The 18,580-nt window shown below is 36.7% G+C and overlaps 1 protein-coding gene across 1 annotated transcript in view; it reads left to right on the forward strand.

Annotated features, from left to right (window-relative positions):
- The window catches only part of zdhhc14 (zDHHC palmitoyltransferase 14), a 117,896-nt gene that overhangs the window by 92,165 nt on the left and 7,151 nt on the right, over positions 1-18,580 (forward strand). The gene's annotated exons all lie outside the window — the stretch shown is intronic.

Consider the following 18,580-nt stretch of genomic DNA (forward strand, 5'->3'; position numbering starts at 1 on the left):
GTCTGCTTTTAGCCGTGTGAAACTTCTAATTTTCTGTACTTGCATATCAGGAAGAATATTTTCATCTGAGGGTGAATACAATCTTTTAGGAAGGATAGGAATATGAGATACCACTTTTTCTTTACTCAAATGGCTAAATTGCATTTGAGTTGTCTTCATAAATTTGAAAAATAGACTCCTTTATCCTCCTTCCAGTGTTCAAAACATCTATCGGATATTGGTGTGAAATTTTTGTCTTTAAATGAGATCAAATTTACAATACATAAATAAGCAAATGTGTTCATTTGTTCGTGTTAGTGCTTATGCTTCACCTGAGTCTCCTTCCCACTTAAATTCATTTAATTCTGTTTGTACTTACCTGGCTTCCACTTAAAGGTATGTATTCTGTTTGACTCGGTCATTCCTGCAATTGTTGACTCCATATTCCAAACATCCTGTAGGGGTAAAGATATTTCTCCTTAATTTTCAGTCTGATTTATCCCGGAGGATCAGAATATCCTCTCCCTCATCTAGGATACTTCAGTTGTAGAAATAATTTGTGTGTGCTTGGCAAATTCTATCCTTTTGCCATATCCATTGTGTTATAATATTACTCCGGCTCTCTTTCTAGAGACTCTGAGTCCATTCAGTTTTTGTCATTTTTTGGTTCTGATATTATTTCTGCAATTTTTCATGCTAGTACATTTTTATTAAGTGATTAATCATCAGGCCTGAATAAAATATTTCCAAAGCTGTTAATAGAAATAAATGAATTTTGGGGTTCAGAGGGAAAGTAGTAAACTGGAATAAAAATTGGCTTAATGGACCAAATGAAGTATAATGGTTAGTGGGAGCTTCAATGACATCGGGGAGGTTCCCAAGCATATGGTGTTATTTTGTTTGTGATATACATCAGTGATTTGGGTTTAAATTCTGGAGACACATTTTAGAAGTATTCAGGGAACCAAAATAGGCATAATGATTGCTAGTGATGAAGTAATTACAGACTGAAGGATCAGTTAATGGAGACATAAGTGATAAATGAAGTAGGAGGTAATGCATTTGGAGAGGAGAAACAAGACAAGAAAATAGAGAATACATAGGAAGATTCTGAGAAGAATGGAGGAAAGAAGAGGGATCTTGGACTGTCCAGAGTTTCCTGCAGGTAACAGAGCAGATATTTCAAGTGGTTAATAAGGCCTTTAATGTCTAAAATGTAGAAAACGGGAAGTTTTAGTCAAGCTATATAAAAGTGCCAGTTAGGCCAGAGCTGCAGAGAGCTTTGGTTACAACAGTAATGGAATGTGCAACAGCAATAGAATATCCAGAGGAAATTGATAAGAATGTTACCAGGGCTGCAGAATGTTTGTTGAGTAAAAGGCTGGCTGGTGGATGTAGAATTGCCCTTGGAATGAAGGAAACATTGTGGATGTTTCATTGTGATATATGAAATCATGAGAGACTGAGTCAAGGTCAAGGGGAAGGGGGCCTATTTACTTAATAGTTGGGTCAATATAATGATAGGGTATAAAATCCTATCCTCTGTTTGCTGGTAGGTGGATTCCTGAGAACACACACACAGACATGAGAAAATGGAGCAAGAGTAAGTCACTTGGCCTTTCAAGCCTGCCCTGCCATTTTAATATTATCATTGACTAATCAATCTCAGACTTCAACTCTTCTGTGCCAGATTCCCTCAAGCCTTCTGTCAAAGAATATACCGTTTTATCATATTTTAGTGTAAAAGAATTTTGTTGCCAACTTATTGTGAGAGACTTTACTGTGCTAGGAACAGAAATAAAGACACAGACCACGGTATAAGGTTAACCCTTTAATACATGATCACCGGGAACTGTTGTCTTATGACTCCATTGATGTCAGGTTACATCTTAAATTTATACAGGAGATTTTGGGCAATAGCTAAATATACTTGGTCAGTGATTTCAAGAAGCACTTGTTGAGTATCAGCACAACACACAAAATTAGAATTGGGAGTCTACGGTCAGTTCCTCTATTGGCTAGACAATCTCGGACAAAGGTTAACAATAGCTCATCACTGGTATGATCTACTTCTAGCTATTGTTAGCTTGCACAGGTAAGGCAGTGTCTGCCTCTTATCCTGTCACCCTCATGATCCATGTTCTGAGCAACAACTAGCTAGTCAAGCTTGGCAAGAAAATTTAATTCAACATTTAATTTTCTTCTAGACCTCAATTGTCCAATCCTTCCAAAATGTAACTACCTGTACTTCAACTACTTGGAATGTGCTTGACTCTGTAATTCTTTGGGGTAGGGTATCTCAGAAATTGGCTGCATTCTGCTAAAAGCAGTTTCTACGACTATAAGAATGTTATTGCAGTCTTCCATACTGATAATGAGGTTTTACTGTAAATAGGAAATATTGTTTATGGTGCTCTGTAATTAATATAACTTTTATTCCATGTATTTGTGGAAATTGGACCTTTTATAAACTTTTTAAAATTGAAAGGGATTTTTAATTTTGCAGCTCCTCCTCCTTCCTATTTATTTATGGGACAAAATTGACTTTATTTGGAAATGGTTTTTCGCTTTCTTGATTTTGTTTTGGTGGAATAAATCTCTCTGTTATTGCAGTTGCACTTTAGTTTTCTCCAATTTATGTTTGCAAGTTCCATTGGCATTTTGTATTTATTTTTATCATTCAACTACTTGGCCTATATTTTGCTGAGGCCCATTGTCGTTATTATTTTTGAATCTTGTAAGGAATAGCTAGATTTCATTTACTTTTCAAATCTTGAATATTTCCCTGTACTAGCTGCATTAGTTTCCTGTCACAGTAGATTCCCTCGCTAATTATGTCCAATTCCTTATCCTTTCTTTCATTCTACTGGAAGCTTCTGTTTCTATTTTAATATTTGTTGTATCCTTGTCATTCCCACTGGCCATTAAATTCCCTCCACCCCATTTCTGTAAAAACCCCATTTCTTTCTTCCTTCTGTATCCTATTTAAATCTGTAATACTTGGCAATATTCAGTTACCAGTCCCATGTAACCATGTTTCATTTGTCCCTATCAAATCTGGATCATTATTACCTTTCCTTCCAGTTCATTTTTAACTTTAATATTTATATCATGTGTATTTCCAGACCATTTATAATTATATCAACATTATTTTTGGCTTCTGTTTTGTTTTCAGTTATACTGTTGTCAGATCTCCTTAAAGTTTAATATCCTTATTTTGTTCATTATTCCTTCACACCAGAAGAACTGAAACTTGTGAGAAATTTAGAGAATGATTTTGCCATGTTCTAATAAAAAATAAGTGGTGCATTGGGATCCGAAGCAAGAACACTGATATATTTTTACTAACATTTAATTTTTTTTGGCCTTTATTTATAATTTCAATCATGTAATAGAACTTCAGATATTATGAATATTACTTATCCCTGAGCCGTGGATTGTTAGAGGAACTTTGGTTATGCATTTGACAGTAGGTCTGCCGTGGATGCATCTTCTGCAAAGAGCCAAAATTTGAGACTTCAGGAATAATTTTGGGTAGTATATTGCAAATCATAAGATAAAATTTTCAGCCAAAACAAAGCATGGCTGCTCAAATGATTCTTCATTTAGAATCAACTTGAAAACACAGGTTGTAGTTTGGAGTGAAAAAATATTTTTATGATGCATACAGAAATAATGTAATTATTAATATCTTTTCAAACAAAGTTTTTTTCCCATCTCTCTGTATACCTTGGAGATCAGATAACCGTTTTCAAGTTGATTCCAAAGGTTTTATGCCAAATTGAAGTGTCTTGTATAGAACTGTCATGTTTTGGTTGGAATTTTGACTTCTTTGCAATGTAGTATCCAAAATTATTCCTGAAATGTCTATTTTTAACAGCTCTATCTTATTCATTTTGTGGGATATAAGAATTGCTGACAAGTACAGCATTCTTTGCCTGTGTCTAATTGCCCTTCAGAAGGTGGTTGAGAGCCATCTCTTGAATCACTGCAATCATTCTGGTGAGGGTATTGCCATATTGCTGTTGGGAGGAATTTCCAGGATTTAAACCTCGTACAGATGAAGGGCCACTAATACAGCTTTAAGCTAGAATGGTATGTGACTTGAAGGAGGAATCTGCAGGTACTGGACTTCTCATCTACCTGCCAACCTTGTTCTTCTTGGAAGGAGGTTGTATATTTGGACGAATCTGTTACTGTAACCTTACCAAGTCATCACTACATTTTGCAGATGATTCACATTGCAGCCAGCACGTGCAAATAGAACAGTGGAGGGGTGGTGAACCTTTGCCATGTGTTTAAGAGCCATACACAAAAGTGTTGTTGGCACGCAGCATGCAGTGTGCTCCTCGATTCATTATGGGTGGGTCTGAAAGAAAAGATACATAATGATTATCGTTACTGCCAAATGAAGCAACAAATGACTATTTATAACCCAAGAACAGTGAGAGGTTTTCACATAAAATGCCTCATGCTGGCCAGCTAGACGATGATGAGATGTTGGATAATGCATTTTGAAATCCTTGCTGACCTGATGTACACATCAGTATTTGGATAGTAAACAGCATTGGCTTTACTCTGTCCATTGGCATTGGTTTCCCGCCACTATCGATAAGGAGTTTGTTCCCCTATGTCTGCAATGGTTTCCCGCCACTGTCGATAAGGAGTTTGTTTGTTCCCCTATGTCTGCAATGGTTTCCTCCCACAGTCCAAAAACTGTTATTGTAAATTGTCTTGTGATGAGGCTTGGGTTACATTGGGCAGTGTGGCCGAAGGGGCCTACTCTGATTAAATACTTTTTTCTGTCATTGATGAGTGAACAATGGCTATTCAGTAATAATAACAGTAAATATTGGATGTAATTTAGCACCTCCATGTATATTTTTCAATTATCTTTTTAAAAATTTGATATTAATAATTTTAAACAGGTTTTGTAAAATGCTCTATTTATTTCAATCTGTCTTTGTTATAATTTTATTAATAGTAAAACAATGAATGCACATACATAAACAACAGGGCACATTCTTTTTCCTTAAAATAAGTCCATAATTATTGTTACTAAGTCATTACAATTCATGATTATCTCTGCTCAAAATTAGCATGGCATACAACTATTGAAGATTACCGACAATTTGGGCACACGCTCTCAAAAAGATTCACCACTCCTGGAGTAGTAAATGAATATAGGTGGTGGATCATGTGCCTGACAATCAGGTTGCTTTGCCCTATGTGTTGTTGAACTGCTGAGAGTTGTTGGAGAAGGTCTCATACAAACAAATGGAGTGTGTTCCATTACACCCCTGACTTGAGCATTGAATATAGTGGAAAGGTTTTGAGGGATCAGGAAGAGAATTATTTGACTTGCATAACCAACCTGCTTTTGCAGCTATGGTATGGATGTGGTCCTGTAAATTTCAGGTCATTAATGACTCGCAGGGTGTTGATGTTGAGGCATTCAGCCATTGTTGCCCGGCACTTCCGTGGTGTAAATGCTACTTGCCACTTCCACCATGCCTGAATGTTGTCTTGGTCCTGCTGCATGCACCAATGACCTGATTCATTTGCTGAGGAGAGTTGCATTAGATATTGTCAAATTTCAGTAAATTTCTTCACTTTTGACCTTTATGAAGGTAAGGGAGCTTTTTGAAGATGAATGAGTCTAGTATTCTACCTTGATAAACTCTTGCTGTGATGCCAGGGGTCAGGATGATAGCCATCCAAAAGGTACAATCATTTTTTCTGCGAAGCATGGCCTTAACCATTGGATACCTTCCCTTGTTGCCCATTGCCTTCTGTTTTAACAAAGCTCCTTAACCTCCTTAAGATTTGATGCAGCCAGCGATATTAGATTAAATTTTCACATCAACTATGTTTATGGTGCTTCAACTCCCACTTGATTTTTTTTTGTATTTGTTGTTTTCTTGGGTTTTGCCTTATTTTTTGCTGTAAGAATGACAGGCTTCAATATATGTTGCAACCAGTCTATGTACTGTCCAGATTTCTCTGATCGCTTGAATTGATTCCTTGAGTTCTAGGCAATATTAAATATGCAGATGAACTGAAGTGAACAATTCAGGCAGTCATTTAAATATATTTCAAAGATGGCTTCATGACTGAAGTAATACTATTGTAACTTTCTCTCTTCACAAATGATGCTGCACCTGCTAAGTACTTTCAGCATGATCTATATTTATTTCAGATATGCAGGCTTATACTCTGTTCTATTGTGAATCTTTGGTTTTAAAAAAACACAAAAAAAACAAGACCACAGTGTACTGGAAGTGACAATATGCATCCAATCAAACAGCATCTCATGTATGTGTAATGACCAGATTCAGAATTACATTCCAATGGGGTTTTAGACCTGTGGGTTAGGAAGAAAATGTGATTTTTTAAAAAGTATATGAAATATAATTACTATATGAAGTGATAAGTATTTTTTAAAATTTACAGTATGGGCAGCTAATATCACCCTGGTGCTTCTGAAAGTTTTGACAGTGGCATAAATCTACCATATCTAAAAGAAATTATGACTGTATTGTACTATTTTGATGTGGGTTGCCAGTCTTCCTATATGGCCAAGAGCAAGGCTATGAGAAAGTGCCAAATTTCCTGAGCCTAACATAAGTACCAAAGGTATTGCATCCAGTGATAGAAGCACACAGTTTACAGTGAATTTGGAAGTTCTACACTAAGTGGTGATCAGAATTTCTTGTATGGAGCAAGGCTGTTGCTGCAAAGCTGGAGTCAGGAATTGCCCTGTGGGAATTCTGTTCACGACAGCACTGGCTCACTTTTCTAAGTATCAAGGTTTTTTTTTGCACAGAGTTAATGCAGTTCATAAGTTTACTTACTTACCTGGTTTAGGATTTAGTACAGAAGTAATGCTGATGATTTCTAGCAGGTATCAAAACCAAACAGTATGAATTTTCTTGGATAATCAATAATCAGAAGACTGGATAAATAATATCAGGTTGAAAATTTTTCAGTCAAGTTTTGAACAGCCATATAAACATGTTTTTCCAAATTTATATATTTATGTTGTTCCTACAGATTGAAACTGTCTTTGGTCCAGCTATTTCCATGGTTCAGTATGTTTTGAATATGTGGTATAGATCTGGACTGAATAATTCTTACTAAAATCTAAAATTAACCAAGATCTGTACTACGTAGCTGATTAACCTACCAGTGGAACTTTTGCATTGTCATCTGAAAGCGATTGCACCAACAGCATTTCTGACTTGGGGAAACTTTGTGTTTCGGAATCTTCAGTGACATGGACAGTATCTAAACTTAAAAAGTACAGTTACCCTGCTCAGAGGGAAATATTTATTTAGGGGTGATTTCTGTGATCTGGCACCAGTTATGTCCCAGGGATGCTGGACTTAGAGTGTTTCAATCTGGTCAGATATAGTTTAATAAATAGTATTTTCAGAACTTTAACACCATGTGTAATGCATTCTTTTACAGTGGAATCCGTTAAACTAATCTTGTTCAACAAAATAAATTGTCAATAGTTCCTAAAACAATAGAGGAAAGTCAACTGTGGATTATATAAATCAAGAAAACTGTCAATTAGAAGTATGGATTCTGTGTTTTGTTACTGCATTTGAATTTTTATTGTGAATATGGCGATAACTGTGCCTTCATTTTGATATTTTGTTCTCTTTCATCACATATCAAAAATTGCCAGGATTTATTGGTAAAGCTTGTACACAATGTGACACTTCTGATGCAGGTTGGAGAAGTGTAATGAGGGCAATGCCTGCAGGGACTTGCTGTTATAGAGCAGTATGCACAATTGAATAAAATTTCCAGATGATTTAAAGAACTTGACTGAAATTAGTGATTGTTCCATTCATGAGTGAATATACCAAATAAAGATCCAAAAGTGGACTTGATTAACACAGTTTTGTATCTGTCGTAATGTTAGATAGTGAAAAGTAGGAATTGTTTTGTAATCTGAAGTAGCATCTGTGGAGCCAAACAAAGGGTAGTCAGAGGTGGGTCCTGATTCAAGGTTCTGACCCAAAACACTGAATATTCCTTTTTGCCTCCACAACTACTGAATGACCTGCTGAGTTACTCAGGAATTTGCTTGTTTGCTTTAGGTTCCACCATGTGGAATCTGAAATTAACCAAGATTCCCTGGAGCGTAGAAGAATGAGGGGAGATTTGATAGAGGTATATAAAATTATGATGGGTATAGATAGAGTAAATGCAAGCAGGCTTTTTCCACTGAGGCTAGGGGAGAAAAAAACCAGAGGACATGGGTTAAGGGTGAAGGGGGAAAAGTTTAAAGGAAACATGGGGGGGGCTTCTTCAGAGTGGTGGGAGTGTGGAATGAGCTGCCAGATGAAACGATAAATGCAGGCTCACTTTTAACATTTAAGGAAAACTTGGACAGGTACATGGATGAGAGGTGTATGGAGGGATATGGTCCAGGTGCAGTTCAGTGGGACTAGGCAAAAAAATGGTTTGGCACAGCCAAGAAGGGTCAAAAGGCCTGTTTCTGTGCTGTAGTGTTCTATGGTTCTATGTGCATTTTTGTTGTCTTAATTGTTAACAGTGTCTCTTCCAGTGTGGTTAGTTGTCTGTGAGAATATTTGGATGTGATTGGGTGCTCAGCATGTTGATTATATCATAATTTCTGTTTGCCAAAAATTCACATGACCTGATGCCTGACAGCAGCAGTATAGAGAATGCAAGTGTTATTCCCACTAATGAGTGGGGCTTTCTTTGAAGTCAGTAGCAGTAACTGCTATTGCCACTAAACTTGAAGTTCAGGGCTTGTGTCTTTCTGGAATATTATCTGTACCTACATTTCCTTAATTATTAGTATAGTTTACATAATTGAAATTTAGTTTATGCAAAATTGATGAAAACTATTAAGTTATGAATTTAATTGTGTAAAAATACAATTAATGAGATCACTAAGTTTTTTGGTTAACATGTCACAAAGACAATTTAACTTGATCTTATCAAATACTTTTGTTTCAATATCTATTTTAATAGCCTTTTTCTTGACTGCATCTGCTCACCTATTGTTGTTACATAGGAAGACATGTAATCTGATGATGCAAAACTGAGTGAAGTTTATTACAAAATGGGATCATTCTTTCTAAATAGAACTTAAAGATTTTTTTAAAAATATAGAACATAAATATGAGGAACTACGGAACAGACAGGTAACACCTTTTTCTTGTACTTTAATTCCATTCTTAATCACAATAATATAGTGAGTTGGCAAGCGGGAGCCATGTGTCTCTTACCAATAAATCAAGAAAACATGTTTGTCAATGCCATGTAGTGAAGCATGACAAGAAAACCAAGTACATGTCAAATATCCTCTCATTCAAGCTATGTTAATGAAAGGAAAGTTCGTAGCAAATCCATGAAGCATTTTCTGGATGATTATCAATTAAAATCTGACGTTGAGCCATAAAGCAGACATTAAGTCTTGGCAAAAGTAGCTTTGAGAAGAAAAGAAATGTAGAGTTTTAGGAACATCTGAAGCTCATTTTGAAATATGACACACAGGTTGACAACAACTTTGGATACAAACAAGCCAAAGAGAGGAATAGAGTTGATATTTGGAATTTGGATTTTTGGATTGGGACTGAAAATAGCTTTGGTTGTTCATTGTTTCTCTAATATTAGGAATTGGCAAACTGTCTGGGATTTTGAAGAGATGGTTGAGGTAGCAATGAATGTCATCAGCATAAATGTGGAAATAGATTGTGTGTTGTGGGATAAAGGTGCAGAGCAGCAGCATTGAAATGAGAAGTAGGAAGTGACCAAGAATGAACCTTAGTCATATTTTATTTACATATTTCCTTATTTTCCCTTCCAGTACATATATAATAATGTCTTGCTTAAATTAACTGCTGAAAACAAATTGCATACCCTTTAAAAACATCAATTACCTTCAGTTATCCTTAAAGTTTGTCTATTGCCACTCAATCAGTTACTGACCCTTGCTACAAGTGATGGCCAATTTGATGTATTATTATTTTTGCTAATAATCCCATGCCTCAGAGCTTATGAGTTAATATTTATAGAGACTCCTTTCTACTGACCTCTTCAGGTAGTTTGATGAAATTGTCAGGCATGAACTATCCTTTCCAAATCCATGCTGACCTCTTCCTATCATTGATAAATGTCCAAATGCTAAGCAATGTCAGTAATAAATGATTTCAGTAACTTTCCACATTTTGTTTTAAAATTAATCAGTAGAGATTTTGGATATTATAACCAATGCTTTTGCGCACACTGTTGCTTTGTGTTTAATATCCTGAAGTGGAAACCTCAGTTGTACAATGTATAAATTTCTATTATTTCCTCTATTGTCTGTTTTCCTTTAACAAGATTCACTTCCTCCTCTACACTCACCCTATGCAGTGGTTCACAATTTTTTTTGTTACATCCCAGACTATACTCCTAGTACACCCCTTTGCCTTTCTGGCCATGAGATTAAAAACTATAAATGATGTTTATTTATGATGCACAGTAAAAGAAAATAGGAAATGCAAATCCAAACTAGTGACAAATAATTACAAACATTATTCAAATCGATGCAAAGCTACAAATAAAATTATTTCTTTAATTACAGTAAAAATAATTTTCATCAACAGTTTTAGAGTGTACATTAGTAGTCCAACTATTCACTATATCACTTTTTCACATTTCAATGATATGAATGGGCTTGGTGCATTGATATGTTTCTCAACATCAGGCAGAATGTCACTCAGAGGGAGTCTCAGATCCCAGCGTTCAGTAATTTGCAGTCTGTTTCATTGCTTTCAGAGAAGTTGGGTGACTGCACTGAAACCATGCTTCACTAAATATTATGTTGGAAAGGCAATAAAGACCATCTTAACCTTTTTCCACAATGCAGGATAGTGTTCATGGATGTCTTTCTGCAATTTGGATTGGGAGAAGTTCCTGAAACCTCTCTGACATGTCTTTATGCAGCTCACCCAAGTGGGCACGTTTGAAAATCAACATATTGTATATTTGAAGATCAACATCCGGTATTCTTTCTTTCTTTCTTCCAACTCAAAGAGACTTCAAAATTGGTAAAGGTTGCGATGGCCAATGTTGTACTTCAGTTGGGTTAACTTGGACAGAAACGTGGATATTGATTTGACTTTGATAAGATTCACCACATTTCCTTGCAGTTGAAGTTTGATTTCATTAAACTTTGTGAATAATTCTGACAAATAAGCGATGTCATGCCTGTTATTCTTGGTTATAGTTGATTACTGGATGAAGCATTTATGCTGATGACATTCATTGCTACCTCAGTTGCAAAAAGCACATAACAGCAAGCTTTCAAACTATTCATCATTTTCAATACAAAGCTCTTAAAATAGTTACAAATTGAGAACATGGGACTTGATTTTATTTACCACTGTAATAACAGTTATTTAATAATTTGTGCAGCCAATGACCTGGATTTTATGTGATGAGATGTTGTCTGAGAATTACACAGTGAATGGTATATTTGTGAGGTACAGCTTTTTTCAACAAACTAAACCCCATGGTGTTGTCCTGTCATTGATGGTGCCCCATCTGTTGCACAAGTAAGAATGTTGGTGAGCAGAATGGCCTTCCCTTTGAAAAATTGCTCAACAATACTTACTCCCCCTTCATACCCATTTTTAGTCCACTTGCAAATAACAACTCTTGAACTATGCTTTCAACTTTTATGAAGTGAACATAACCAAGAAGCAAAGATTTGTTGGCTGGTAAAGTTGACATTCCCGTTGTCTAAGTACATTGCACAATGTGTCTTCCACATTCTCAGACATTTCTATTCACCTCTGAACATATCTGTCATTGAGCAGAATCACTTGGTCTGGTGACTTATGTAAAACCGTACTCAGAACGTCCTTCACTGTTGGCAGAATCAGTTCTTCTCCAATTGTATGGGGTTTTCCAAATTCAGCAATGATGTTTGAAGTATGTAAACCATCACTGTTTTGTTGTGAGGTGCTGGCAAGCAGTTTAAGTGTTCTCTGCTCAAGCTCCACAATCAATAAAGGGAAAGTTATGACATCATCATAGCTCTGTCAAAACCTGACACTTTGCCTGAAGGCACATAAAGTGAGGCAGCAAATCTCTGTTGGGCCATGGGTTAGGGAAATGTGGCCAAGAGCATTCCAAAAGGCAAATTCGGACCTTTACCCTATTGAATGCCATACTCCAATTCACATGAATTGTGCCACTGCATGCTTAGAGTGTGGGAATCGTACCAGCTAACCCTACTACAGTAGTGAATGGCAATAATGCATGGGCTGGGTCCAGAAAAATACAATTTCTTCAGTCCAGATTTCTCATGATATGCCAAATACTGAAGTGTTACATTGCCTTTCAACAACTCCGAGCATGCTTCAAGCAAAATCTAAGAACGGTGGGTTAGCAGGAAATGAGGTGATGATGTAATCATTGTTATCAATTATGAGGCAGAGGATCAAATGCTTATAATAAGTAATTCATTTATTAAATTCAGCCTGTAATCTCTCAGCTGTCCCCTTGCTACCGAGTGCCCAATCCGACACCCCTTTATCTTTATTGCCCCCTTAAAAATTCCCACCACCCACAGGGGGGCAATATTTGGGAACCACAAATCTAATGGCTCTGTTGTATCACTGGTGTTTTGTTGACTTTTTTCACAGTTTGGAAATGTAAAGCCTGTTATTTTTGTTGCCCATTATAGACCTGCCTATATTTTTCTTTAATGAATCCATATTCCCTCTATTGCTCTTCCTCTCATTATATTTATAACTCTTATTGCTTTTAAGCTTTCCCTCAATTCCCATTTTGTATCTATTATTACTTGTGTCCATTTGCTGCTATTAATGGCTGCCCCAATTTGCTTTCTCTTTTCGTCTAATCTTGTCTCTTATTTGTTGATCATGGTTATTTAAACAAACTAAGACTCTGCCTTTTAGATTTGCTCTGGTACCACATTAAATATATGAACACTGCCCACTGTTTGTCTTATTTTTTTCTTTAATAGTTTACTGTGGTCAATTTATTTCCATCCATCCAAAGTTTGCATTTGATAGTAAAAATTAACATAAATTTGTATTTTCTTCCGATATGTGAAATGTTATTTGATTCACTGGGATTCGCAAGAGAATAAAAACCCAAAGGAATAATATTCTCAAGTAATGCTGACACCAACTGAAATGAATCCTTTCTTTAATATTGTTAATCTAAGCTTTAATGCTGTTGTCACCCTGGAAATCAATTTAAAATTAACAATTTAAACAAAAAGGGCAACTGGAAAATGAGCTAATGTTTTGATTATGTTTTTGTTGTATGTTGCTCTAAGTATTATATAAAGTTCTTCAATTTCAACTTTGCTACTTTTCTTCCAGTTATATTGATGAATTTAAAGTTATCCATTGTTTTTAAACTGATTTTCATCTTAAGTTTGATAGACTTAACAACTCTGAACAATAATTATATTGAGAGCTAGCAAGAACTACAGGTGACCCCCATGTTATTTATGGATGTTCTGATAATGAAATTCACCTTTATAGATTTCTTAAGTTACTACTCAAGATTTGAAAATGGAACAAAGAACTCTCTCATGCAATGTACAAACATGAGAAAATCTGCAGATGCTGTAAATCCAAAGCAGCAACACAAATTGCTGGGGGAGCTAAGCAGGTCAGGCAGCATGTATGGGAAAGAGTAAACAGTTGAAATTTCGGGCAGAGATCCTTTATCAAGACATCAATGTCAACTGTTTATTCTTTCCCATAATGCTACCTGGCCTGTGGAGTTCCTCCAGCATTTTAGATCATAAGACCATAAGATATAGGAGCAGAAGTAGACCATTCGGCCCATTGAGTCTGCTCCGCCATTCAATCATGGGCTGATACAATTTTTTCCAGTCATTTCCACTCCCCTGCCTTCTCCCCATACCCTTTGATGCCCTGGCTAATCAAGAACCAATCCTTCTCTGCCTTAAATGCACCCAATGACTTGGCCTCCACAGCTGCTCGTGGCAAAAAATTCCACAGATTTACCACCCTCTGACTAAATAATTTCTCCACATATCTCTTCTAAATGGACATCCTTGAATCCTGAAGTCATGTTCTCTTGTCCTAGACTCCCCCCGCCATGGGAAGTAACTGTGCCATATCTAATCTGTTCAGGCCTTTTAACATTCGGAATGTTTCTATGAGATCCCCCCACATTCCTCTGAATTCCAGGGAATATAGAGCTGCCAGATGTTCCTCATATGGTAACTTTTTCATTCCTGTAATCCTTCTCGTGAATCTTCTTTGAACCCTCTCCAATGTCAGTTATATCCTTTCTAGAATAAGGAGCACAAAACTGCATGCAATACTCCCAAGTGTGGTCTCATGAGTGCTTTATAGAGCCTCAACATCACATCCCTGCTCTTATATTCTATACTTCTAGAAATGAATGGCAATCTTTAGAGTATCCTGCATAAGGACTCCAAAGTCCCTTTGCATCTTTGCATTTTGAATTCTCTCCCCATCTAAATAATAGTCTGCCTGTTTATTTCTTCTACCAAAGTGCATGATCATACACTTTCCAACATTGTATTTCATTTGCCACTTCTTTGCCCTTTCCCCTAAACTATCTAAGTCTCTCTGCAGGCTCTCTTGTTTCCTCAACACTACCCACTCCTCCACTTATCTTTGTATCATTGGCAAATTTAGCCACAAATCCATTAATCCCATAGTCCAAATCATTGACATATATCATAAAAATGTGTGTGTGTATGTGTACTGCGTGTCTTCACTTTACCAGAAAATAAGGTGCTACTCATGCATTTGACTTGATACCTCATTATAATGAAAAAAGAAACTTGTATTTTAATAACTGAAAATGTTGATTTGTTTTAATCCATATAGAGTTTAGCTTACTTAAAACATTTCCATAAGACCATAAGACATGGGAGCAGGATTAGGACATTTGGCCCATTGTGTTTGCTCTGCCATTCCATCGAGGCTGATTTATTATCTCTCAACTTAATTCTCTTGCTTGTTCCAATTAACCTTCAACACCCTTGACTAATCTGTAAATATACCCAATGACTTGGCCTCCACAGCCGTGGATGGCAATGAATTCCACAGATTAACTATCCTCTGGCTGAAGAAATTCCTCCTCATCTCTGTCCAAAATGGATGTTTGTCTATTCTGAGCTTTTGCCCTGTAGTCTGGACTCAGCCATGACAGGAAGGATCCTCTCCACAGCCACTCGATCTAGGACTTTCAATATTCGATAATTTTCAATAAGATTCCCCCAACTCCTCATTCTCCTAGACTCCAGGGAGTGCAGGCCCAGAGCCATCAACCAATCCTCAAACATTTACCCTTTTGTTCCTGAAATCATTCTAGTGAATGTCCTTTGCACTCGAGAAGTGCTGGCACATCTTTTTGGTAAGGGGCCCAGAGCTCAAAATACTCCAAGTGAGGCCTTACCAGTGCTTTATAAAGCCACAGCATTACATCCTTGTTATATTCTAGTCCTGTCAATATGAAGCAATGCTAACATTGCATTTACTTTTCTTACCATGAATCAACCTGCAAATTAACCTTTAGGGAATCCTGCACCAGGACTCCCAAGTCTTTGTACCTCTAATTTTTGAATTCTCTCCCCATTTAGAAATTGATCTTACGCCTTCATTTCTTCTGACAAAGTGTATTACCATACACTTTCCTATCTACCATATCTTTGCCCTTCTCCCAATCTTAAGTCCTTCTGCAGACTTCCTGCTTTCTCAACACTACCTGCCCCTCCATCTATCTTTGTATTGGCTGCAAACATAGCCACAAAACCATCAATTTAGTCATCCAAATCATTGACATAAAACGTGAAAAGAAGTGGTCCCAACACCGACCCCTGTGGAACACCATGAAACACCAGCAGCCAACTAGAAAAGGCCTCCTTTATTCCCACTCGTTGCCTCCTGCCAGTCAGCCAATCTTCTATCCATGCTAGTATCTTTCCTGTAATACCATGGGCTTTTGTCTTGTTATGCAGCCTCATGTGCCACCTTGTCGAAGGCCTTCTGAAAATCCAAGTACACAACATCCACCAATTCTTCTTTGTCTATCCTGCCTGTTATTTCCTCAAAGAATTGCAACAGATTTCTGAGACAAGATATCCCCTTATAGAAACCATGCTGGCTTTGGTCTATTTTATCATGTGTCTCCAAATACCCCAAAAACTCATCCTTAATAATGGATTTTGTTTAAATTTGCATAGTAAGTGTAGCAAAAACCCAATTCTGGCATTTTTACAGGGGAGATACAATACGCCAATACAGAAATTCTACCAAATAATTTTTAGTCTACTTTTTACCTTGCAATGTAATGCCTGAAGCTACTAAATTTCCCCTGCAATTGGTGTTAGTTAATGTTACCTGCCATCAAATGATTCTACTACCATTTGCCAAGCTGTGTTATAATTACCTTGTATCCAAGTAAGTTCCCAGAAACTACCGGTATGTTGAATAGGGAAGTGTAAGACCAATTAAGGTTTTTGAGATAGTATTTACACTTATTTGAAATGGTAACCATTGAAGACATTGGTAAGCAGGGTTGATGAACAGGAGCAGTGACTTATTCTATCTACTGACAAGTGTACCCTTTAGCATGTAATTAACTGAAATGCATATTTAAGGACTCTTAATCTCTTTAAGGAAATGTGCACTAATTTCTCAAGTATTTTTCACTTTGAGAAATAACAAATTGCTCACTGTTAATCTTCTCATACACAAATTGAATACGCCCAACAGTTGACATAGAGTGCATGAGGGTTATGGTTTTAGCATTTTACTGAAGCTGGGTTTTTTAAAAAAAACAAGTGGCTTGGTAGCATAGTTGTTAGCACAATGCTTTACAGTACCAGCAATCTGGGTTTATTTCCCACCCATGTCTGGAAGGAGTTTATACATTCTCCCCGTGACTGCATGGGTTTCCTCTGGGTGCTTCCATTTCCTCCTACAGTCCAAAGATGTACCAGTTGGAAGGTTAATTGGTTGTCACGTGATTAGGCTAGGGTTAAATCGGGAGGTGGGGGTGGTTACTCGGCAGTATGGCTGGAAGGGCCTGTGCTGCGCTGTATCTCAATAAATCAAATAAACAACTTACTCAGCCTCTTTTACTGGTGCTGCAGAATCTATGGCCTCTACTTACTAAAGGGTATGATATTTTTCTCCCTCCTTTATCAAAACTCATTATTTCATTTTTTGATCGCCTCTTAATGGAAGTTTCACATCCCTAGTAGGATCTTGCCTTACCTTTTGCCACAGACTTAACATGATTTCTGAAATGTGGTGCCAGGAATTGTCCACAGTCCACCTCCTCAACTTGGTCTGTCATGTTTAAGGATTTATGTATATACACTCTTAATTCTTTCTTACACGTAGCATATCATTTGCACTTTATGATTACCTATATTAGTACTCCCACTTGTTCACTGTCTGGCATTCTGTCGCCCTGAAATATGTGACTGTTCTCAAACTTCCTACTTTGCTAAATGTTGTGCTATCTGCGAAGAGCAGCCACGAAGAAGCAATGTACATTTGTATGCCTATTCAAAATGTTTACTTAATTTTATTTATTACATGTCTTAATTAAATGATTTAATAAAATTGTAATGTTACATTCAACAAGAACAAGGATTATCTACAAACGAAAATGGCAGTTATTTGGAGGATAGAAGTTAAAATATTACTCTCCAAGTTTATCCATTCAGCAGCTAACTGTGGAGACCAGGAAGGAAGCAGTTGCAATCCCAATCTTTTAGTTAGTTGATCATAGCCTAGGCACTAAAATTCACTTCATCACACCGATAATGGAGATTCAATGAAAAACTTACCTATCATGTTCACATAGCCTACCACTATTCATTGTTGTGTCTTGCATTTCAAAAATTGCCATTTACGTAGAGTACTGGTCACTTGTGTCAACCAGACTCTGGGTAGGAAGTAATGTAGAAAGTCATCCATATTGATAAAAAAAACTTTGTTCATTTCTTTAAAAAAAAGTTGCAGGGAAAGCTACATATTTTTTGTGCTGCCACATTTGAGCCTGCGAAGAGTTGTAGTGCACCTGAGCATTTTCTAAACGCAGCAATATCACTGGCAAATAATATTATGTATAAAGTGTTTAACAAGCTGTAAACTTTTGCATGAAAGCTGCATGTATTTTCTAGCAATAAATCTGCATGATAAACTAAATGTTGTTATGTATTATTTGCATGGCTTGTTTAAGTCTTTCTAGCAAGTATTTTTGCTGTCAAATTCAATGCAAAATAATAAGGCTATTAAAAATAGCCATAGTTAATAATACAATTATTGGAGCAGAGATAATAGCCATTTGACTATTATATTGTCGCACAGTAGATCAAGTTTATTCTGAATTACTTCTGTGCTTGTAAGGAAACTATTATGGTAGCAAACAACAGTGCCATTTAGTTTTTAGTTAAGTAACACACACAAAATGCTGGTGGAATGCAGCAGGCCAGGCAGCATCCATAGGGAGAAGCACTGTTGACGTCTTGGCCCGAAATGTCGACAGTGCTTCTCCCTATAGATGCTGC

The sequence above is a fragment of the Hemitrygon akajei genome, chromosome 7 (assembly GCF_048418815.1).
Source record: "Hemitrygon akajei chromosome 7, sHemAka1.3, whole genome shotgun sequence".
NCBI lineage: Eukaryota > Metazoa > Chordata > Chondrichthyes > Myliobatiformes > Dasyatidae > Hemitrygon > Hemitrygon akajei.